Raw genomic sequence first — 26353 nt, forward strand, 5'->3', positions numbered from 1 at the left:
CACTGTGGAAATCCACCTGGCCCAATGTATCTACAACAACTCCTGGTCTGTCTTCCTCATGTGTGTGTATACAAAGTCTAACTCCTCCACAGATCACCTCCTCACTCAGGGAGCCCTAATTTTCAACTGTCACCACCCTGTTTACCCCTCCTGTTCCCCTCCTTAATACTACCACTGCCAATGCTGACTCTTCTACAACGATCACTTCACCCACAACAGCAAAATCCCTCCCAGCTGCCCCTATTATAACTTCACCTCTCCTCCTTTCTGCAACACCTGCAACGAATCCCACACTACCTACTCTTGAAAATGCAAGGCCAAACCCCCTCCCACCAACTTCAAGCTCACTGTCCCCATTTGCCCCATCGACTAGCCCATCCACCCCAAGAATTCCATCTGACCTCCCCCCATATCTGAAGACATCATCCAGTTCCATACCATCATTCTGCAGAATATCCACCCCTTCCAATGTCCACACACCCTTCTGCCCCCCCCCCCCACGCTATTTGAATACCTACACCACATACTCCCACAACTAGGCCCACTCCAGCTTCATCCTCCTTTAAGCCTCTCCCATCCTCTCCCTTCCCCCACCCTGCCTCCTGGTGTGCTAACAGTATTGCCTCCTATACATAAAAATTCGCTCCCTCCCTGCAAACAAATACCTCTTCATGCATACCCTATCCCAGCACCAGGTTGACCCCTTCATCCGAAATGAGACTTTCCTCCAACCCACATGTTGTCTGCACCTCTCCCTATCTCCTTCACCACACCAACCACCCCCTTCCCTCGCATGAGGTAGGGTCGCTATTGGCCACAAACCCTGTTCAATGACCTGACTGAACACATTACGCTCAGCATCTATTTTCTCTCCCTCACTGTGCTACTATCTGTGTCTGTTCTGCAGCTCCTCTCCCCTATGACTTCATGTCCCATGTTGACCACACCTTCTCCACATGTGATTGCTGCAGACCACAACATCCACAGCCATGAACCTGCAACCCTTCTGCAGTGGCATAAGTTCCTCACTACTCTCCATGGTAACCTAGTTCCCTACCACAGCACACCTGTCGCAAAATTATCTCCACCCCAGGTGTTGTCCTCACTTTCCCCTACCTCCTTGGTCGCATTTCCGCAGACGTCCTTGACCCCATTGGTGGCGACCACCGCCCAGTCCTTCTCAGCTCACCGCCCCCCTCCTGCCCCCTGCCCTGCTTCCCCTCTGAAGTGCATCGATGACTACAACTGTGTTGGCTGGGATGCCTGCGAGGAATATTCTGCCTCACATGTTGAAAGTCACCCACTTACCTTTCACCACCCCACTGACATCACCCATGCCATGGCCCTCCTCCAAAGGAGGTGGAGACCCACCTTTCTACCATACTTATCCACTCACAACTTTTTCTCCATGAATCCCACAGACTCTACCACTCCTTCCTCAACACCTGTGACTGGAATAAAACTCCACCACCACTGGCAATTACAATGACACATCCTAAACATACTTACAGCAAAGAAATGCAGGGGCTGGCACAAGACATGTACATGCCTCAATTCCACCCTCCTTGTCAATTCCCCCAAGTACTTACCGGTAGCCATCCCGCCCTGCATTGCCATTCTCCATGACAACCACCCCTTCCCTGACAACTGCAGTAAAGCTAACCATTTTGCTTCCCACCTTTCTGAGGTCTTCTCCATTCCTGATCTTCCCCATTTTCATTACTCTCTCTTCCCCACAGTCCTTGAATGCACCAATATCTCTTCCCACCCCCCTCATCTCCTGTTTCCAGTACTTTGAACAGTTACCCCACTCAGACATAAACACTCCCATTATTGCACACGAAATCTATCTCATCCACTGCTCCAAATGCAAGACTGCCCTGTCACCAAGGTGTCACCTACCTCAAGGAATCCTCCCTCCCTCCTTCCTTTCTGCCGTTGCTACCCTGTATAATGTCCTTCTCTCCACCAGTTTTCACCCTGACTTGTGTCCTACTTTTCCTTATACCCAACAAATCCCCTTTGATACATCTTCCAGTCTGCCTCACCTCAGTGTTCAGTAAGGTCTTCGAGTCCATCCTGTCCCATTGTATTCATCGCCACCTTAATCAGCACCACCTCCATCACTATCTGCAATACTAGCTCCCGTACTTTCTGTCCTCCTGCTGGTGTGCCCCAAGACTCTGTCCTTTCCCCTCTCCTTTATCGCTTGTATACTGTAGATATGCCCAAGCCTCCTCCAGTTTTCTGATGACACCACCTTTCTGTCCCTTTGTCCTCCCCTTCAATAGCCCCAATGAACACTTCCAACCCACCTCAACTAGTTCACCATCTGGTGCAACTAGGCAATCATCATAGGCAGTACTACCCACTCCATTTATGTTCGTCCTATCCACCTCACTCCTATCCAGAAGTACCTTGGCCTCACCCGCAACCTTCACCTCACATGGACATCTCCTTACAGTCCGACACAAAGTTCACAGTAGACTCGACCAAATGAAACTCCTGTCTGGCCAGACATGGGGACTTCATCCTTCCACCATCATTCACACCTACAAATCCTTCTGCCCCATCCTTTGTTATACCAGTGTTTCCTGGATTTCCTCCCCTCCCAGATTCCATAGCGCCCTCCAAATCCTTGAACACCATGTACTCCACCTCATCTTCCGTATCCACATTCCAACACCCACACTGACCCTCTATGACCTCATCCCCTTCCCACATCTTCTCCTTTTCCTGAAACACACCTACACCCTGTACATCATCCACAGACTCTATCCCACCCTGCCCCTGGTGTCTCCTATCCTCTCTACCCCCAGCCCATTGATGCACTTTTACTATGGTGTCCTGCCCTCTCTCCATTTCCACTCCCTCCACCTCCTTTCCCAATGCAAATTCCAGCACCTGTCCCTCCTGGTTGATGAGCTTTGCCCTGATATCTACCTCTCCTACCAACTCTAGCCTCACCTACCCTCTCCCACTCCTTGTGGCTCCCTATCCCCTCCTTTTCCCTTCCTCTGAGCAGTTTGTCCTGTTGCACCCCTCCCTTTCCAGTGCACCCCTTTCTGTCTCTGAACACCCTCCTGACTTGCCTTCCCTCTCCATATCCCACCATGCACATCTCCTGCCCTTCAGTGTGCTCCCAACCCCCTTTCTTTTCGTTGTACATCCATAGTTGAAATGGAGGACAGTGGGACATCAGGTGGTATAAATTTATATTAAAAATGAAGAATTCCTCCAGCTGTATTTAAGGTGTCGATTTTATTTTGGCAACTAGTTTCAATGTTGTAATAACATCATCTTCAAGCTCATACACTTGCTGACGTCAACTGTGTGTCGCTAATACTAGACTACCCTTTCTTTTCATCCCACTCCCTCCAGCACCTTTGCCCCCCTGCTCCTTCCCCTCCCCACTTTTTCCCTCATATCACGCCTCCCCTCCCTTGGTAGATCCCTCCCAGGAGTTTTTATGCTCCGTCATGTGTGCTCTGTCTCATGCAGTGGTTTTAAAGTGTCTTTGTTCCAGTGTGTTTTAATGCTTTGGCCAACTCTTAACTTGTGCATGTGACTTCATTGTATTTTTCGTGCTCCACACTGTCTACTGAGCTTTTTTTTTTATTTTTATGTCGACTCTTAACTGTTCCACAATGAATGTCTCCGTGTAAGTGTATATTTTAACCCTTACCACCTCCCATTATTATATTCTTATGTCCCTCTTTTTATCGCCTTTTATATGTCTCGTTTTCATCCTTTTGTTCAATGTATCACATGGGCAGATTGTGCCACTGCCAGCCCTAGCCAGCCCATATGGGGCCAGGAATGAAATTACAATAAAGAAAGAGAAAAAACAGGTGCACTGGGACATTGGGTTGCCATTCTAATATTATTATCCATCGTTATGTTCCCCCCAGCAGCTATTTGCTTGTAGATCAGCAGGAGGCTACTCCCCTATACTTCATTGATAGTTTGCTGTCATGTCATTATTACCCATCCTTCCCAATCGGGCTACTGGCTTCCCTCTCCGCATCCAGCAGAATATTTGTAGAACGACAGGAGGCTCTTCCCCTGCACTTCAGCCGGCCGAAGTGGCCGTGCGGTTAAAGGCGCTGCAGTCTGGAACCGCGAGACCGCTACGGTCGCAGGTTCGAATCCTGCCTCGGGCATGGATGTTTGTGATGTCCTTAGGTTAGTTAGGTTTAACTAGTTCTAAGTTCTAGGGGACTAATGACCTCAGCAGTTGAGTCCCATAGTGCTCAGAGCCATTTGAACCATTTTTGAACCCTGCACTTCAGTGATAGCTTGCAGTCCTATTACAACGCCCATCCTCACCATATTGTGCTACTGGCTAGACTGGCTGGAGCAACTCGCTAGTGCTAAACTAATAGTGAAAATATTCATTTCACATCCAACAGTGACTGACAAAACTGTAAGAAGCTACTGTGTAGGCTTCAACCAATGGCAACTATCCTTGCCCAACTCATACTGTTCAAATAAATAATATTATGCACTGTGCACAAATTAAAGACTTATGTCCATCTTAACTGGCAGCTCAGCACAAAGTGAAGCTTTCTCGAGAGGGGAGCGGGAGGGGGATAGGGGAGGGTGGATGGTGAAGGGGGAGAGGGGAGGGTGAGGAGGAGGCGTGGGGGGAAGGGCCACAGTGGCCTCTAGTGGTTGTGTTGTGAACTAGGTCAGCTGGTCACCAAACGTCAAGGCGAACACGCGAAATTTGATATTCCCACCAATAAATTTGAATTTCCTGCCATTTTTTAATTTCTCGCCAAAATTCCAATTTCCCGCCATTTCCAGGAGTGGGGAGGAGGGTAGGGGGAAGGACCCATATGGCAGCTGCGGAAAAACCAAGACGTTTTCAGGAGATGGTGATCAGTTAATTGACAAACTGCCTATTGGCTTCTGTCTCGGGTTCTTCGGCCGACGTTCATCTAATGATTTTTCTGACGTTTTCTGACGTTTCCGGAAAAAGAATTGTCGGGTACGGCCTTTCTGCCATACATTCCCAGAGTGACGGACAGAATCGGCCGTATATTGCGCAAACATGGCGTAAAGACGATTTTCAAACCGACAAGGAAGATCAAAGAGTGTCTTAGATCGGCGAAGGAGAAAAGAGACCCACTTGCAATGTCGGGAATATACCGCATACCATGCACATGCGGAAAAGTTTATGTCGGAATGACTGGACGTTCCATTAACACCAGGATCAAAGAGCATAAGCGACATTGCAGGTTGGGGCAGGTGGAGAAATCGGCCGTGGCAGAGCACGCACTGAATGAGACCAACCATGTAATAAAATTCGCCGACACGGAAGTTCTGGCTGTAGAGAAGCACTATCACACGCGCTTGTTCAGAGAAGCTGTAGAAATACAAAAACACGCGAACAGTTTGAACAAGAAAGAGGAAAGCCTTAAGGTCAACGGATCCTGGCTTCCCGTACTGCAGCGAACGACCGTCGCAGGTAGCAAGAGGAGAACCGCACCGGAAATGACCGCGGAGAAGCCCTCGGACGTTGGCGCGCCAGGTACATATAGCCTGCGCCCGCGAGCTCGGCTCCAGTTCACCACCGGCAATGGAGGGTGAAGCTTTGACAATGCCAGCCACTCGTGCTGGCGAAACGTCAGAAAAATCATTAGATGAACGTCGGCCGAAGAACCCGAGACAGAAGCCAATAGGCAGTTTGTCAACAAGTGGCCACGAAAGCCTCAACAATTTTGGATCAGTTAATTGATTTGCATAATTAATTTGATATCAAGAGTGTGCCAGAACATACACTCCTGGAAACTGAAATAAGAACACCGTGAATTCATTGTCCCAGGAAGGGGAAACTTTATTGACACATTCCTGGGGTCAGATACATCACATGATCACACTGACAGAACCACAGGCACATAGACACAGGCAACAGAGCATGCACAATGTCGGCACTAGTACAGTGTATATCCACCTTTCGCAGCAATGCAGGCTGCTAATCTCCCATGGAGACGATCGTAGAGATGCTGGATGTAGTCCTGTGGAACGGCTTGCCATGCCATTTCCACCTGGCGCCTCAGTTGGACCAGCGTTCGTGCTGGACGTGCAGACCGCGTGAGACGACGCTTCATCCAGTCCCAAACATGCTCAATGGGGCACAGATCCGGAGATCTTGCTGGCCAGGGTAGTTGACTTACACCTTCTAGAGCACGTTGGGTGGCACGGGATACATGCGGACGTGCATTGTCCTGTTGGAACAGCAAGTTCCCTTGCCGGTCTAGGAATGGTAGAACGATGGGTTCGATGACGGTTTGGATGTACCGTGCACTATTCAGTGTCCCCTCGACGATCACCAGTGGTGTACGGCCAGTGTAGGAGATCGCTCCCCACACCATGATGCCGGGTGTTGGCCCTGTGTGCCTCGGTCGTATGCAGTCCTGATTGTGGCGCTCACCTGCACGGCGCCAAACACGCATACGACCATCACTGGCACCAAGGCAGAAGCGACTCTCATCGCTGAAGACGACACGTCTCCATTCGTCCCTCCATTCACGCCTGTCGCGACACCACTGGAGGCGGGCTGCACGATGTTGGGGCGTGAGCGGAAGACGGCCTAACGGTGTGCGGGACCGTAGCCCAGCTTCATGGAGACGGTTGCGAATGGTCTTCGCCGATACCCCAGGAGCAACAGTGTCCCTAATTTGCTGGGAAGTGGCGGTGCGGTCCCCTACGGCACTGCGTAGGATCCTACGGTCTTGGCGTGCATCCGTGCGTCGCTGCGGTCCGGTCCCAGGTCGACGGGCACGTGCACCTTCCGCCGACCACTGGCGACAACATCGATGTACTGTGGAGACCTCACGCCCCACGTGTTGAGCAATTCGGCGGTACGTCCACCCGGCCTCCCGCATGCCCACTATACGCCCTCGCTCAAAGTCCGTCAACTGCACATACGGTTCACGTCCACGCTGTCGCGGCATGCTACCAGTGTTAAAGACTGCGATGGAGCTCCGTATGCCACGGCAAACTGGCTGACACTGACGGCGGCGGTGCACAAATGCTGCGCAGCTAGCGCCATTCGACGGCCAACACCGCGGTTCCTGGTGTGTCCGCTGTGCCGTGCGTGTGATCATTGCTTGTACAGCCCTCTCGCAGTGTCCGGAGCAAGTATGGTGGGTCTGACACACCGGTGTCAATGTGTTCTTTTTTCCATTTCCAGGAGTGTAGTTTGTTCTACTACTAACGTAGTCGCGTGGATTCAGAAAATATTGTTCTTGTGAAACACAACTAACTCTTAATACTCATGTAGTAATCAGTGCTATCGACATGGTATGTCAAATTGATTCCATACTTTTAGATTTCCAGAAGGCTTTCGACATCGTTCCTCATAAGGCAATTCTAACCAAATTGCATGCCTATGGAACATCGCCTCAGTTTTACGACTGCGTTCACGATTTTCTGTCAGAAAGGTCACAGTTCGTAGTAACAGACGGAAAGTCATCGAGTAAAAGAGAAGTAGTATCCGGCGTTCCCCAAGAAAGTGTTATACAAATTTTGGATATTTGTTGTAAGTTCTTATGAGACCAAACTGCTGAGGTCATCGGTCCCTACGCTTACACACTACTTACTATAACTTAAACTAACTTGCGCTAAGGACAACACACATACCCATTCCCGAGGGAGGACTCGAACTTCCGACGAAGGGAAGTGTTATAGGCCGTCCTTTGTTGCTGATCGATATTAACGACATGGAAGCCGTCTTAGAATGTTTGCAGATGATGCTGTCATTTACCGCCTTGTAAAGTCATCAGATGGCTAAACGAGTTGCAAAATGATTTAGATAAGATATCTGTATGGTGCGAAAAGTGGCAATTGACCCTGAACTAAGAAAAGTGTGACCTTATTCACATCAGTACTAAAAGAAATCCGCTAAATTTCGATTAAGTGATAAGTCACAAAAATCTGAAGGCTGTAAATTTAGCTAAATACTTAGGGATTACAATTACAAATAACCTAAACCACATACATAATGTTGTGGGCAGAGCAAATCAAAGCCTGCGATACTTTGGCAGAACACTTAGAAGCTGCCACAGGTCTACTAAAGAGACTGCTTACATCACGCTCCTCCGCCCTGTTCTGGAGTATTGCTGTGTGATGTGGGATCCGCATCAGGTGGCACTGACGGATGACACCGAAAAGTTCAAAGAAGGGCATCTCGTTTTGTATTGTCGCGAAATAGGGGAGATAGTGCCACAGACATGATACGTAAATTGGAGTGGCAATCATTAAAACAAAGGCATTTTTCGTTGCGACGATATCTTCTCATTAAATTTCGATCACCAGTTTTCTCCTCCGATTGTGAAAACATTCTGTTGGCACCCACCTACATAGGGAGAAATGATTGTCACGATAAAATAAGAGAAATCAGGGATCGCAAAGAAAAATTTAAATGCTCGTTTCTCCGCGCGCCGTTCGAGAGAGATTATGAAGGCGGTTCATTGAACCCTCTAACAGGCTCTTTATTGTGAATAGCAGAGTAATCACGTAGCTGTAGATGTAGATGTAGAAACAACGATGAATGAGAGACAGTGGCTTCGACCCACCCAGAGTAGTGTGCTCACGCCACCACATTAGCTCGCTTTCTTGCAACTGTGTGCAGTTCTGCTCAACCCAGTCTGCAACCATCGCCGAAGACGGCAGAATCGTCTCTCTTCTGAAGCAGCAGTACGATGATTATCTTAGAACTACACGTGAAAGCTTATAGTATATTGCACTCTATGATAAGAGACTAATTCATATTCTCTGTCAAGTGATGCGTTAATGTTCCGTGGCGCCGGCAGCTGTGGCCGAGCCGTTCTAGGCGATTCAGTCCCGAACCGCGCTGCTGCTACGGTCGCAGGTTCGAATCCTGCCTCGAGCATGGATGTGTGTGATGTCCATGGGTTAGTTAGGTTTACGTAGTTCTAAGTCTAAGGGACTGATGACCTCAGATTTTAAGTCCCATAGCGCTTAGAGACATTTGAACCATTTGTTCCGTGACAGTAATAAATATTCATGACATTCGTATCGGCATGGATTGTTGCAAAGTTAAGTATTTCATCTTGATCAAGTTGTGATAAAGTGATCTCATATGTTATGTTGCGGTATAGCATGTAAGCACTCTCCAGGAGTAAAGCTAAGAACATGCTACTGTACCGAGTGTTATTTCGTCCGGTGCAAGACTGTCTAAAGAATACAATAATCTGTTTCCGAGAATTTCACAAATACGGCTACACTGTACTATTAATAATTACAAGGTATAACATATAATAGATTCGATATTATGTACTCTTTAACGTTTCATTACTGGTTGCAAAATATGATTTTTGATTTCTTCTTTCTACTACAAATTTATCCAGATAGTAAGGGGTTAAAGACATGAGTGACCAGCGATATAGCACAAGTGGGATGAAATGTAGAAATTCTACTCACAGTTCTGGGTCCCAGACAACCCCTCTACAACAATCTGCTTTCCACTTGACAAAAGGACGTACTTGTCTTCGTTCTTGGAATAAAGTATGAAGAGAATTTTTAATGAGAAGTGGAATGACTCAAATCTACTATTATTAAGTCCGCAGCTCGTGGTCGTGCGGTAGCGTTCTCGCTTCCCACGCGCGTGTTCCCGGGTTCGATTCCCGGCGGAGTCAGGGATTTTGCCTCGTGATGACTGGGTGTTGTGTGATGTCCTTAGGTTAGTTAGGTTTAAGTAGTTCTAAGTTCTAGGGGACTGATGACCATAGATGTTAAGTCCTATAGTGCTCAGAGCCATTTGAACCATTACTATTATTAAGATGATAAAGAGTATTTTCGCAATAAGTTTTTTTACCATTCTTACCTTATGAATCATAAGGTACCACCGTTAAGTGTGCATGTGCGTACATACTGTATATATTTCTGTGTTGCACACAAACTCTGAGTTTTGGAGCATTCTAGTGTGGACGTAACGAAGAAAGAGAGAAAGAGAGAGAGAGGGTAGATCTATAATACATTTTAAGAAAGTGATAGAGGGTTGTTTGGCACCTACGAATTAGCTACTTACCTACATATCTCTCTTCTGTCCTCGTCTAACATGTGTCTTGCAATAAATTTATGATTTAAATTTGGTTATCACACGCGCATGTACGGATGCTAAAGCGTGTACGCAAAAGAATTAGAAAACACACAATCGTCATTCAAGCATTTATATAAAAAATATATTGGTCACTGAACAAGTAGTAAGTAAGAAGCCAGCTGATGATTAGTGTCGCGGGGGGAAGCCACGCGGTTTGAGGCGACATGTATCGGATTGCGCGGCCCCTCCCGCCAGAGGTTCGAGTCCTACCTCGGGCATGTGTGTATGTGTGTGTGTGTGTGTGTGTGTGTGTGTGTGTTGTTCTTAGCATAAGTTAGTTTAAGTAGTGTATAAGCCTAGGGAGTGACGAGCTCAGCAGTTTGGTCTCTTTGGAATTCACACACCCAATGATTAGTGTGAATAAACTGTTTATTCCCTCTGTATTATGAAAACCATTGGACCTATGTGTGAAATAGATAATGTAAAAGTTACAAAGACGACATCGGACAAGGCCGTTTAGTGTTCTCACGCTTGTGCGTTTCGCATGCCGGTTTTTCCAATGTAAAGAATAATTCTTCTATTTTCAAACTCAGTCTAATGGCGACGCGCTTTTCGTTCAAAAGTATAGCCACGTTATTACACAGCATCTCGCGGGTGATCAACGCCGGTCCGGAAATAGATCCGGGACAAGAGAGGGTAAAGGCGTGCCGGGTGCCCAAAAAAACGGAGGGCTTGTCACTGGGCGGTGGAACGCGCGCAGTTTTATAACGTCGGCTGCGCAGACTTACTCACCAGCTAAATGGAGCGAGAGAGCAGGGTAGGGCTCGCGACACTGAGTGTGGCTCCAGGTGCCCTACAGCCTCCTGTGGCAGGCTGCACGTATAAAGAAGGCCCCTAACACGCCGGCCACCGGCTCTTCCTGCTCAGGCGGCGACACACGCAGGTAGCTGACATGCCGTCCGCTCGACGCCGACATCACGCAGCCTGCGCTCGAGCACACTGGGGACCGCAGGCACAACTTTCCAAAGAAAACTTATGCCTTCAGTGCCTAAGACAGGTCTAGGTTCATTTGCTCTCAGAGCTATGGGACTTAACCTCTGAGGTCAACAGTCCCCTAGAACTTAGAAATACTTAAGCCTAACTAACCTAAGGACATCACACACATCCATGCCCGAGGCAGGATTCGAACCTGCGACCGTAGCGGTCACGCGTTTCCAGACTGTAGCGCCTAGAACCGCTCGGCCACCCCGGCCAGTACAGGTCTAGGGTTCGATACCCAACGGTCTGAAAATGGGATCCACCTGATAATTGAGAAACAGGTATTTTGTAAAAAATGTAAGTAATCAGCTGTATTGTACACCCATACTATTTACATCGAGTTCTTGGTCTTTTGAACCTGTAATGTTTTTCAACATTACGAATTACCTGGAAGAAAACGGTCTATTGATACATAGCCAGCTCGTATTCAGAAATTATATTTCTCTGCTAAGCAGAACTGGCTCGTTATTCACACGAAGTAATAAGTGATATTGGTAGAGGATGTCAAATCGATTCCATACTTTTAAAGGCTTTTGACGCCGTTCCTCACAAGCGGCTGCTTATCAAATTGCTTGTCTAAGGACTATTGTCTCAGTTAGGAGACTGGATTCGTGATTTCCTGTCAGGAAGGTAACAGTTCGTAATAAGTGATGGTAAGATATTTAGTGAAACCAAAGTTGTACCTGGGGTTCCCTGAGGAAACGTTAAAGGCTTTCCACTGTTCTTAACCTTTAAGAACGAATTAGAGGTTGGGAAACTTAAGTGGCTTTTTTATATCGTTTTCAGATGACGATGTTGTTTATCGTCAAGCAAAGTCATGTGAAGATCAAAACAAATGGCAAAACTATTTAGACAAGACATTTGCATGATAGTGAAAGCGGTTTCTTGACCCTAAGAAACAGAAGAGTTTGAGGTCGACCACATCAGTACTAAAAATATTCCGTTGACCTTCGATTACACGATAAATCACAAAAATCTGAAGGTTGTCAGTTCAGCTAAATACCTAGGAAATACAACTGCGAACCACTTGAATTAGAAGCAACACACAGAAAATGTTGTGAAGAAGGCGAATCAGAGACTGTGTTTTAATGACAGAGCAGTTAAAAGATGGAACTAATCTACGGAACAGATTGCCTGCTCTACGCTTGTCGATCTTCTTCTCGAATATTATTGCGCGGGATGGAACTCTTACGTAATAGGACTGACGGAGGTGCCGAAAAATTTCAAGGAACGGCAGCTGGTTCTCCATTACGACGAAAAAGAGGGATAGTATGACAGAAATGTGACAAACGAGTTGGCGAGGCAGACATCTAAAAAAGACGTTTTTCGTTGAGGCGAAATCTTCTCACAAAATTGGAAACACAAAATATCTCTCTTTGTTGACTTTTACGTACATAGGGAGAAATGATCGTCGCAATAAAATAAGAGGAAACAGAGCTCTTAAGGAAAAATTTACGTGTCCCATTGCAGCTCAAGAGGTACGGTAGGAAAATAGTCTGATAGTTGTTCTATGCGCCGCTGTAAAACACTTAGGTGTAGACCGGAGAATAGCAAAATGGATGTATGCGTAAAAATGTCATGGTGAGACCCTGACTGTGTAAAAATATCGATTAGTTTGCACGTAAGTAAATAAAATGTCTCTACCTGCTGTTAGGAATCCTATTCATGTAAAGTAAATGTCGCCGTTGTCGGTTTCTAACCGACAGGTCCATCGCACGTAACCACCCAAATTTATTCACTCATTTATTTATTTTAATCAAGCTGTGCAAAAGATCAAGGCCGTTTTTCGTTGTCGTTGTGCTAGCATCGGAAAACTTTCCTTATTTTTGTGGCCCTCTCCGCTGTTTTTGTAGCGCTAAACGCCATGTAATTCCATCGTTTAGGTGCTCGTTTCTGTGCCTCCCAAGTTCGGAAAAGTTTTAAATCTTGCACATTATTCCGTGTCATATTAAGCACCTCCAGAAAAAGTAAACAGAGCCATAAAAATGATGCACGGTATTCAGTGACATCATCACTCCACGAATCTTTCGCTACAACTAAAAAAGAGGCGACATCTTCAGCGCATTGTGAGTCAAACGAATGCACATCTCATTATAAACACGACCGGTAGAAGCAGGTAATTGCGCTGTTTGTTATTAATAAGTGGCTAACAGTATATGTTTGCCGTGTTATACTCCTTGCGCGAATCAGCCAGTAAGTGTGGCAGTAAGCCGTTCTTTTTAGCGTGCAGTTATTTTAAACATTATATGCAATGCTTTAACAGCGGCGTGGGGAATAGTGGCATCTAAACTGATGGTTCTGTTGTTAGCCCACGTGGCCGAGCTATGGGACTGGATGATTACAGAAAAACTTTGACAACGGGTAGTGAGAGACAATTTGGGGCATGTTCAGTGATGGAAACATTTCTCTATCCACGCTATAGAAACGCAATTAATTTCTGCAAATTAAACATATGATATGTATAGCCGGCGGAGGTTCGAGTCCTCCATCGGGAATGGGTGTGTGTGTTTGTCCTTAGGATGATTTAGGTTAAGTTGTGTGTAAGCTTAGGGACTGATGACCTTAACAGTTAAGTCCCATAAGATTTCACACACATTTGAGCATTTGAACATATGCATAGCCGCAACACATTGACACACACTCAGATTTTTACACATATAGTGGACTATGTTAATCCGTAATGGGAAATAACTCGGGATGAAAATGAGATACAGCAAAACGTTTTAGATAAAAGCTGTAGCTAACAAAGAGGGTCACCTTGAACTTGGTTTTTCGAGGCGATTTGGTGGTTAAGTGATATTTTTAAATGGGAACCCTAATATTTGATTCAATATTTGAAAAGATCGGCAATCCTTACATATAAAGATACAGTATTCAAGGTCATGGCTAGTTCAATGAAAGTTAAATAAGTAAATATATTTTTAGTCGTAGTAGGGATTAACTTAGAAGAGAGGAGGGATACAGCAAAATACAATGTTAGATGCAAATCTCAAGGGGTATCGCGAGGAATTCAACTTTAGTAAATCAGTGATCCACGTTTCATTTACGTTTGTTCTGCCTTGCAAATGTCACAATAACATTTATACGCTGAAGTCTATTAATTTTTGCCAGTAAACACGTTTATTGAATCGTGAAGTTCAAATCTATGTTAGCTCTTTCCACGAAATAAAACTCAACCTTCGAATGACATTCGATACTTACCTTTAAAATTCTGTTTATTGCTAATGATACGTGACTCCTTAGCCCCTTCCAGTCCTCATAGAACACTGTATTTTGCTGTATCCCTCCTCTATTCCGCGTTAATCCCCACTAGAACTAAAAACATATTTGCTAATTTGACCTTGATTGAACCTTGCCATGACCTTGAATAATGTATCATTTTACACGTAAATTTTTCCGTTCTTTTCAAATCCTAAAACTACTATTAGGATTTCGTCTAAAATAATAACTTTAACCAACACATCATTTTGAAAATCATGTTGTGGGTCACGGCCATTAATGGCATGCGTAACCGTCTTTGCCACCTATAAATCTTAACTGTAACATTTTGCTGCATCTCATTGCTACCGCAATTTATTCCCCATTATGGATTAAAATAATCCACTCCACACATACATGCATACATCAAAAAAAGTTTTGCATCACACCGGTTCCCAGAACTCCTGAAGATAGACCTTGACTGTGGTCATTGTACCACACACACAGTCTCTCTGACTGTTCATTGATGTCACTAAACCTGCCCAAAGATGTAAACAACCATGCACGAGCAGCTTTTAGAGGAAGGGGGTCCGACAGCCGATCAGTTCCAGTCATTCCACCAGGATGAGGTACACGGCTCGTGTTGTCTGTAGTGCAACCATGCCTAGACGGTCAATACCGCGATTCGATCGCTTTGTGCTAGGAAGGGCTCTCAACAAGGGAAGAGTCCAGGCGCCTCGGGGTGAACCAAAGCGATGTTGTTCGGATATAGATCGGATACAGAATACAGGAACTGTCTACGACAAGCCTCGCTCAGGCCGCCCAGGGGCTACTAGTGCAGTGGTTGACCGCTACCTACGGATTATGGCTCGGAGAAACCCTGACAGCAACGCCACCATGTTGAATAATGCTTTACGTGTAGCCACAGGACCCTGTGTTATGACTCAAACTGTGCGGAATAGGGCTGCATGATGCGCAAGTTCACTCCCGACGCCCATGGCGAGGTCCATCTTTGCAACCACGACACCATGCAGCGCGGTACAGATGGGCCCAACGACATGGCAGACGGAACGCTCAGGATTGGCATCGCATTCTCTTCACCGTAACGGCCGTAACGGCTGTACGATACGTGAATGCCATCCTCTGACCGATAGCGCAACCATACAGGCAGTATATTGGCGAGGCATTCGTCTTCATGGACGACAATTCGAGCTCCCATCGTGCACGTCTTTTGAATTTCTTCCTTCAGGGTAACGAAATCGCTCGACTAGAGTGGCCAGCATGTTCTCTGGACATGAACCCTATCGAACATGCCTGGGATAGATTGAGAAGAGCTATTTATGGACGACGTGGCCCACCAACCACTCTATATATACGCCAAATCACCGTTGAGGAGTGGGACAATCTGGACCAAAAGTGCCTTGATGAGCTTGTGCATAGTATACCACGACGAATATAGGCACGCATCAATGCAAGAGGACGTGCTACTGGGTATCAGAGGTACAGCAATCTGACAGCATTAGTGAAAGTACCGAGCTGTCCGACTGTAGAGTTACGTTTACTTACAAACTGTGTTATGTATACCATCGAAAAAAAAAAATAAAGTGAAGAACTCGGCATGGGAGGATAGAACGAAATAAAACTTGTTGAGAGGGTATGTGATGCTATTTCAGTGATTACGAAATAGAAGCAAATTCAGAAAACGCTTCGCAGTATGAAGCGACAGCATGGCGTTGCATTTTAGACCAGCAGCAGCCGGGTTCGGGATTTATCGTCCACTGCATAGCTTGTAGTTGACACCATACCACAAACGGCTGCGTTCAGAGTGGTGGCGTCATCGAGAAACAGTAGTGATTCTCCAACAGAAAGAGGTTCCTACTCAATGGTCTGAAGAGGACCACAGTAGTGGTCGAAACCGGTCACCTTGTTAAATAAATCGTGATCAAGACTGTTTTTAATAGTAATTATTTATAAGACATTGATCACTGCTGTTCCCGTAATGCATTCAAAAGTAAAACAGTAGACTGCTGACGGATGGTTTCCCACCGTGTTTCTGCACTATCCCGGATACGGCGACCCCAGGACAGGTCCCAGTGTTCCTTTGTGTTGGACAGGCACGGCGGTGTTACTCCCGACCTCATGGTATGGGGTGGCTTCAGGTCAGAGCTGGTATTCAGAGAAGGAACTCATGATAGAATGGTGCGTCACGGGTATTCTGCATCTTCATGTGTTACATCTCATACGACAGTATCTGTGCCACACATGGCATGTGTCTCTATGAAGTGCCTGCGTAGTGCTGAGGTAGTCCAGAGGTCAGCAAGATTCCCAGATCTGTCTCCAGAAAAACATGTGTTGGACCGGCTTGGACGTCAGCTCCGTCGTAGTCCCGGTGTGCATGACATTAAAACCTAGTTACAACATTTCTGGGCCAGCTTGGCTCACAAGAAGATTGAAAGACTTTATGCCACCATTCCTAACAGAATCAGTGCATGCATCAAGGCACGAATGTAACATAATGATAAGTTAGGTCCTGCTGCCACTTTCTTCGTAAATTTCACTCAATTTTGTAATCATTGAAACAACTTTAACCCGTGAAGTTTCATTTCGTTTCCTCCTCCAGTTCTCGTAAGTTCGATCTTTTTTTTTCAGGCAGTGTAGGTTGTAAGATTAAACTATTCAGGAACAATCGAAATCGTTCGGCCTTCCTTTTCGCTAACACCTGAGGGCTGAAATATCCTAGTAGGAAACAAGTAATGAAGTGGCAGTAGATTGTAAGTGACATCCTCAAGAAAGTGTCCTGTACCGTAAGCCGATGCTAATGATGAATGAATTTGGAAATAAGTTACGCAGCGGTTTAGAACATTACTACTACCATAATTGTACCTGAGATACCTGTTTAACTGGCTCACTTGTATTCTTCAGATTAAACGCAAGATTGTGACAGTCACGTTGCTTCTAAAATGTCTGTACAACACTTTTTTTAATGCTTTTCAACACATCACTGAAAAGTAGCAAATGAACTGCAGATGACAGCCTCTATTAGACTCAGAGAGAAACACATTTTCTCAGTGGGAGACCACAGCGTGTTCGCTATACGTAGACAGAGGTTGAGTGAGGAATGTACGGTGGTAACTGCTCCATCTGCCCAGTGCACCACGGTGGGTGCGGCCACTTCGTCAACTCTGCGGTGCGCCGGGTCACCTGCGGCTATCATTTAGAAGTTGGTTCCTCCCACAGACCGCTGGAGGAGGCAAGATGCCGCGGCCTGGAGCGGACCACCGTTAGCTGCCGCTGGGTATGGCCAGCGTGGCGCTTCGTTAGACACTCACACGGGAGACTCAATTCCGTAAATCATGTGGGGCTGGCCACCTGGATGGAGGCCCTCACCGCAGCCTACGTGAAATAACTGTCATGTGACTAATTTTGTCACTCGTTGGTAATTGCGTGCTCATGACGAACATTTTAAAACAAAGCGAACTATGTAATAACATGCGTGGCAGGTCGTCTACCACATAAGAGAGTAACGAAAAATGCTAATAACTCATAATATACTTCAATTATACGTATGTTTTACTATTTTTACATAGGACCTGGAAGAGCAGCTGAACGGAATGGGCAGTGTCTTGAAAGGAGGATATAAGATGATCGTCAACAAAAGCAAAACGAGACTAATGGAATATAGTCGAATTAAATTGGTTGATGCTGAGGGAATTAGATTAGGAAATGAGACGCTTAAAGTAGTAAATGAGTTTTGCTATTTGGGGAGCAAACTAATTGATGATGGTCGAAGTAGAGACGATATAAAATGTAGACTGGCAATGGCAAGGAAAGCGTTTCTGAAGAAGAGAAATTTGCTATCATCGAGTATAGATTTAAGTGTCAGGAAGTTTTTTCTGAAAGTACTTGTATGGAGTGTAGCCATGTATGGAAGTGAAACGTGGAAGATAAACAGTTTGGACAAGAGGAGAATAGAAGCTTTCGAAATGTGATGCTACAGAAGAATACTGAAAATTAGATGGGTAGATCACATAACTAATGAGGAGGTAGTGAATAGAATAGGAGAGAAGAGAAATTTGTGGCACAACTTGACTAGAAGAAGGGATCGGTTGGTAGGGCATATTCTAAGGCATCACCAATTTAGTATTGGAGGACAGCGTGGAGGGTAAAAATCGTAGAGGGAGACCAAGAGATGAATCAGAAGGATGTAGGCTGCAGTAAGTACTAGGAGATGAAGTAGCTTGCACAGGATAGAGTAACATGGAGAGCTGCATCAAACCAATCTGTGGACTGAAGACCACAACAACATAGGTGTAACTATAACTGCGAATGGGAGCGGTGTGGAAGATAATTTGAGTAAGACTAGTCAAGAGAAACTCTTTTAGAGTAATAAAATAACAAACGAAACGGAGAGATTTTATCCAAAACAGTATTACAAATTGTGTGTGTTTATGGATCACAAGTTTGGAAAATAAGAAGCAGAGGAAAGGATCAACTGCTACGCAGGGAAACTGGGGTACCGGAGGCGATGGAGTTTCGGGATTAGGCCACACTGTAAATGAAGAAATCAGAAAAAGCGACAGAGGAAGAAGGGGCAAGACAGAAGTTACTGAAGGAAGGTGTTACTGTGTTATCGACAATAACAGCGTACAGGTGATAATAGATGATGAAGAAGCTGTGGAGGAGAGTGACAAAGCGAAAAAAGCGAACAAGATCGACCCTGTAGAAGATGCGTGACAGATGCCAAGGGAGCAATGGACGCTAGGAATCACTAATAGGGAGATAAGGAACACCAATAACTGTGGATGTCGAGAAGTAAGAAACAGCATTAACTATGTATCTGGTAAGCAAAATAAAACTGGTGCACAAAACCTCAAATAGGCAACCCAACTTACATCACCTGCCGCGGGTGCGGTAACAAAATTACTATTGCCTGATGCCCCAGGATTACTCCTGTCAACCGATCCCTTCCTTCAACAAACTTGAGTCGGAGATTTCTTTTCTTCCCATTGCACTTCAGCGGCTCATTACTTACACGACGTATAGTGAAATTTTCAGTATACATCGATAGCACCACATTTTAAAATCTTTTATACTTTTCTTGTCTGTAGCATTTTGCGTCCAAGCATCATTTGAGTCCATGTCCACACAGCAGACAAATATTGTCACAAAATACTCTGTTTCTATAAATTGTTAAAATAGTTCTTTTTTTCAGTGAACACTGTTGTCAGTCTGCATTCTATGTCTCCTCCACCCAAAATCAGTTATGTTCCTAACCAAACACCAAAGCTTAGCCACTAGTTTTAATGACTTACTTCCTAATGTAATTCTCTGAGCATCGCCTGATTTACTACTACTGCACTCAATTACCCTTGTTTCACTTTTCTTTATGTTCATCTTATAATACATTTTCTTGACACTATTAGGTAATTTCGAGATCCTTTTCGGACTGTTACAATAACACCAATCCGTCAGCATATTTTAATTCCTTTTTATTTCTTCTCTCTGCACTTTAATTCCCCTCAACGCTTTTTCTTGTGTTTCCTCCTTTACTGTTTGTTCCATGTATGTACTGAATAACACGGGGGAAGGCTACAACGTCTATCTCTGTCTTCTCAACTACTGCTTCTTTTTCACATCCTTCGAGTCCTATTACTGTAATCTTGGGTCTGTACAAGTTGTAAGGAACCACTTGGTTGCTATATCTTATCCATGCTACCGTCGCCATATCAGAGAATATATTCCGATCAACGCTGTCGAAAATTTTGATAAATCTATGACTCCTACAAAGGTGGTTTTGACATTTTCAGTCTGTTTCTTCGAGATCCAAACTCATCTTCCATGAGATTACCTTCCACAAGAGTTCCCATTTTTCCGTAAATAATTCGGTCAGTGTTTTGCATACCATTTAAGTTTTATGTAACTGAGTATATGGCTCTCATATACCATTCCCATGTTCGTGAGCGACACTGCTGTAGCGGCATTCCTACGGCGCACTGATTGGCCTGGCGTTCACCGAAAGCGCCAGCAGTCCTCGTCTGTGGGTCAAGCACATTGCCACGGCTTAGGTACTTTGCTTCACTCGTTTTTAAGAGATACATGTCTTAAATTATATTTAAAGAGGGAGATACAGATTTTTACGTTAAGCGGCTAATGAAAGAAACATGTCACAGAATATGCGATACGAAACGTAATAGTGCCAGATTATAACACTATGTGGGTATGCCATTCCCTGTTGACCGAGAAAAGCTCGAACGTTCATGAATCCAAGCAACCAGAACTTATGTTTGCTGACAGAGTTCTCCTGTCAAGGGTCGCACTATCGTTAAAGACTTAATGAATTGAAAAAAAATTTTTTATTTGTTTTAGTAACCACAAGGACGTCATTCGACCTGCTTGTATAGCATAGCGCACAGCGCTTGACTTGCGAGACTGGGAAGAAAGCCGTACTCGGATCGAGTGCGCGCTGGGGATTAATGACCAGCGTGAGTGCGTATTTTAGGTTGTTTTTCTCGCTCTTTTAAGTAAGTGCTCTTCTACAGGCCAATCCCTACGTCAGAAAGTACGATACATAAACTTTCGAAATCAGTTAACACGCTGAACAAGGTTTACACGATTCATAGAAAGGTGACGCACACGGCTATCCTTGACGACTGTGGCGACATGAAGGGCGTTCGGCCACAGTCTTAAAATAAAGTAATTTTCCCATATCAATAAAAAAGCGGAGCCTCGTAAACGAAAAACGAAAGCTAAGAGCGAATCGCAGGGAAAGCTTCTGTCTCACATTGCAACAGCAACGCACCCTGACACAAAAATTACTCCACAATCTCCAGCTGCTTCGTAGAAGTCTTCAACAGGTTTAGAGGTCTACAACATCTCCGACTGTTTTGGAGTGGGCAGCAAGATTTTTATTTGCCAGTCAGCGTCCGCACACTACTTAGACATCCAGAATTACACTATGTAGTCTTTAACAGATACACTACTGAGTCAGCAGGAATATGTCTTTCTTTTAATAAAGAAGGGAAAATGCTGCTTTAAAATAACCAAACGACGTATAGTCACTATTAGCAGAAAAGAAATGATGTCTTAATTTCTAAACTCAAAAGTAATAAATAAGTTTTTCTCTACAAAAAATGTAAAAAATGTTTTCTCTACAAAAAATTTTAAGAAACATGTTGCTTAAGTCACACCTATAGGAGATACATGTATTCTTATAATCAGCCACTAAAAATCGTGACTCAACTTCCTATATACCAGGTACAAGCCGTCGTGTGTAGTTTTATGTTTCCCGCATACGTTAGTGCAAGAAGGGTTGCCTTGTGACTGCTGACCAAATGGGAAGTGCACGTACAAGCGAACCTCCACCGAGCTGCGCCACCATCTGCGTGTGTCTTCCTCTTCGTTCCGCTCCGATAAGGTAGCGTGGCTGTCTGTTTGTTGTTTCAGTCAGATCTTATAGTCAGTTAGGTAACAACTGCAATGTACGCCAGCGAAGAGTACACTTACATGATACTGATATATGGGTAGACGCGCCACAATGCAGCTGGGGCACGAAGGCATTGTTCACAACAATTCCCAACGCGACGTCTGCCTTCTGCGCGTGTTTTTAGTCGTACCGAGATGGGTTTGTGAACCGAAGGAGCTTACCATATACAGTGATAGTAATAATACTAATAACTATAATAATATGGTCATTATTACTAATGTTATGAGAGTCAGTAGATCTCGCCCGGAACTACCTATTTCTCATCGTAATTAGAACGAAGAACAGCTGCAGCGGACATGGGGATATGTAGGTCTTCGGCACAAGGATTCCGGAGGAACGAAAATGGCATCCCTTTAAGCTGCACCTACACCAACAACTATATGGAGACGATTTCCAAAACCAGGTATCGTTCTGCAAATGTCTCGTTAAAAAAGTAATGTTTCCAAAAATTATTAAATTTGGTTGTCCTACCGAAGATTTGAACCACGACATCCTTAATACGTGTCTAGTGTCTTACAGTTTAATCGCTTATGGATATTGCCACGAGCCTGTGAAACACTTTCAAATATCCCTCAAGAAATGATTTCACTATGCTGTGAAACGGAAAACCACCATCTCCCTTCTCCTCTCTGGTCAAATCTGTTCTCACTCTGATTCCACAATAACAGTGATTGTTCGCCACTGTCGTTACAGAAGTGGGTAAAGTATGACACTTTGGAATCAATTTCAGAACAGAGATCAACTTTGCAGTAAAAAAGGAACTGAAACTACGTTGCTTTACAATAATGACAATAGTATGTTGCTGTGCGAGAAACCGTTTGTTGGACTCTCAGCTGTGCTTCAATAGATCAAAGGTAGAACATTTCCTGTGGAATAATAATGTGGTGGAGATATAATGCAGAGGTATTCAAAAGTAGCTGAGAGCCTTCAGAAGACGACTGCGTCACAGCTACAAGACATACAGGAAATTGACGCATTTCAATTGACAGAGTATCTCTATAAGATTCTAAATCACACGGCAGGTATTCAATATCTGCACAGCTTTTGATTTTTATATATATATATATATATATATATATATATATATATATATATATATATATATATATATATATATAATGTGTGTGTAAATTCACTGACGTCACTGCTAATGCAGGTGCAACAACAGCAGCCCTCTTTGGAAACTTGTTCATTAGGCTGCCTATCTGCAGGCGCGAACCAACGCTATGTGACAATGCCGAGCGTATGATTTGCCTACATGTCCTGACGCGCCTGCTCCCTAGTGGTACTCCGTGCAACTACGTCACGGTGCTCGTCACTAATCGAAAAATGTAGAGATGCTTTGTCAGTTTTCTGTATGCCTTGTAGTTTTCGCGTGTATGGCCTCTGGATGATGCACAGGAATAACACAGTACAATGAAACTTTATAATGCTTCCTGTCCCACCGCTGGCACAGAGGTGGAGATAACTTGAGCAAACGTGAAAGCTTGTCACTAGACTGAGATGACAAAAGTCATGGGATACCTCCTGATGACGTAGAGCAGCGTCTCAACGTCGTATTGACGACCTTGTAGTTGGAAGTCCCCTGTGGAAAGTTTGCGCCATGCCGCCTCTTTAGCCGTCCGTAATTGCTAAAGTGTTGCAAGGTTCTGTGCACGAACTGACCTCTCGATTATATCGAATAAATGTTCGATGGGATTCATGTCTGTCGGCCTGGGTGCCAAAGACATTCGCTCGAATTGTCCAGAATGTCGCCAACGAATGTGATCCAGTTTCGTTGCTTGGGATCATGAAGTCCAAGTAGCCGAACGTAACCATTTCTAGTCAATGATCGGTTCGGCTGGACCAGAGGACCAGTTTCAGTCCATGTAAATACAACCGACACCATCACGGAACCACCACCAGCTTTGCCTTCTGGACAACTTTACTAATTTTACTAACTGAATTCGTGACTTATGTGATCAGGCTACGGTTCTTGAATCGTCTAGAGTCCAACAAACATTGTCACTAACACAGGAAAGACGCTGCAGGCCACGTCTTTCTGTTTGCAAAGCACTCGCATAGGTCGTCCGCTGCCATAGCCCATTAACGCCAATACGCCACGCTCTCCTAACGGACAAGTTCGTCATATGTCCTAAATTGATTTGTGTGGTTATTTCATGCAGTGTTGCTTGGTTGCTACCACCGACAAGTCTACCAAATGCCGCTTCTGTCGGTCCTTTCGGTCGTTATGTGAAGGCCATCGGCTAGTGCACTGTGTGAAATTTAGTATTCTCGACATACTGATGACATTGTGATCTCGGAATATTGATTTTCCTAACGATTTCCGAAATGGAATCCGCATGTGTCTATCTCCAACTGCCATTCCACGTTCAAAGTCTGTCAACTTCCACCGTGCGGCCATAATCGTGGTGCGAACCTTTTCACGTGTATGATCTCAGTACGAACGACACCTCCACCAATGCACTGCTCTGTTATGCCCTCTGTACCCCATACTACTGCCAGCTGTATATGACTTTGCCACCTTAGCGTAAGTACCTTCACGTAGTCAGCTATTCTCTGTGAAAGATGTTTCTGTTTGCCTGTAAGAAAGTTCCAGAAGACCAATGCGAAACGGCATAGTTTCGTACACACAGTTTTCTTTATAAATGACTATTTCAGGCGAAAGACTTTCCCCTTTTGTTCTGCAGTGCATTCTCAACGTCAGCCACACAAAGTCTCTGCGCTTAGTGGACATCAATTTCTACAATCACTCGGATGGCGTTCGATCACATCAGCTTTCCTATTCGCTTGCACTGGCTAAAACTATTCAGACGTTTGCGATTGCAATAATTCAGACTTTGGAGATTTTAATCATTTAATATTTGCTTTTTCCAAGTTCCAGTAACATAGAGAACCATTTCTCTCAGAACCGAGGAAACACTGGGTATCATTCCCTACAAGGGCTATTAACTTTCTAATAAATAATGAAGAGGCAAATCTTACATACCTGGTAATATTTATTATAAATAGCAGTTTTAAAAGCTAGCCACAGATGTAGCAGCTGGCCCACGCACGCCACCCTCCATTGACGTTAGTTAATCTCGGATAACACAGACGCCGAAAGGTTTGCCTAAACAGAACAGTAAAGGGACTCCACATCAACAGAGAGGAGGCCCTGCTAAAGGTAAGACCAGCGTTCGAAAACAAACACTTTACAGCTGTAACTGATCCTATAAAGCACTCCGCCTTTAGGCCACAAGTGGCCCATCGGTACCATCCTCAGCTTAGGATGCGGATAGCAGGGGCGTGTGGCCAGCACACCGCTCTCCCGGTCGTTATGATGGTTTTCTTTGACCGGAGCCGCTACTATTCGGTCGAGTAGCTCCTCAGTTGGCATCACGAGGCTGAGTGCACCCCGAAAAATGGCGTCGACGCATGGCAGCCCGGATGGTCAGCCATCCAAGTTCCGGCCACGCCCGACAGCGCTTAACTTCGGTGATCTGACGGGAACCGGTGTATCCACTGCGAAAGGACGTTGCCAACTAATCCTATGGCCATTGCCAACTGATCCTATAGCTCGTTGGTAAAGAACTTGCATGCCGTGTGAGGGTTGCTGCGTTCGATTCCTGGGCTCGAGAAAGGTGTTTGTGTAGAAGAATGATTGTCCCTGACAAAGAGGATACGCGCAAGGGCCAAAGAATATTAATTGTCTGTTTCAAGGTGTATCAACATATGACAGCTAATTTATTTACAACACATGCTGCACCAGTTCAAGCTTCACATCTGGCAGTATTAAATAAGTGCTATTATGTCTTTTATTGCAATAATGAACTATGAATGTAATGAATATCATAAATGATATTCCTTTAAACCCGAATTACAGACTGACTGATGTTTATAATTGCATTATTTATAATCCAAATGTTCAAATGCACGTCCACCTTGTTGGACGCATTGACGTAAGCGCTTCTCAGTATTAGCATGGATACCTCTTAACGTTTCTGCATATCATAAAGTTTTCGTTCTTTTAACACATATGGATTTCCGGTTCCCTTCCGTTATCCGTTTTCTTCGATGTAACCCCTTAAGAAAAAATCCGCGGGCGTTAAATCAGGCGACCTCACTGGCCATCGAATGCAACCACCACGCCCTAGCAACCGTTCGGGATACACGTTGTTGAGATATTCCCTAAACCGTCTACAAAAATGGGGTGGTGAGAGTGACGACGAGGCAGAGGCTGCGCCCATGGTGAGTCACACCGGTGGCTACGCTGCTCTCGAGGCCGCCGTATGCCACGTGGAACAACAGCCCGAGGCGACACCAACTGACCTACTGCTCCTGAGACTGTGGCGTGACATTGCCCCGAGGAAACGTTGCAGCTTCGCCAAAAAAGACACTTCACTATTACTTGCCTAAATAAATGATTATTGTTATTCTGCCAATGCAAATGCATGTGTAAATACTTTTATTTTAATAAAGTTCATGTTTTGACCTGTATTACTTACCATATCATAATATTTCTTTTTCCCGTTTAAATTTCGATAGTCCGAGTTTTCGATAGTTCGAGATGGTTCCGGTCC

This window comes from Schistocerca nitens, chromosome 9 (assembly GCF_023898315.1).
Source record: "Schistocerca nitens isolate TAMUIC-IGC-003100 chromosome 9, iqSchNite1.1, whole genome shotgun sequence".
NCBI lineage: Eukaryota > Metazoa > Arthropoda > Insecta > Orthoptera > Acrididae > Schistocerca > Schistocerca nitens.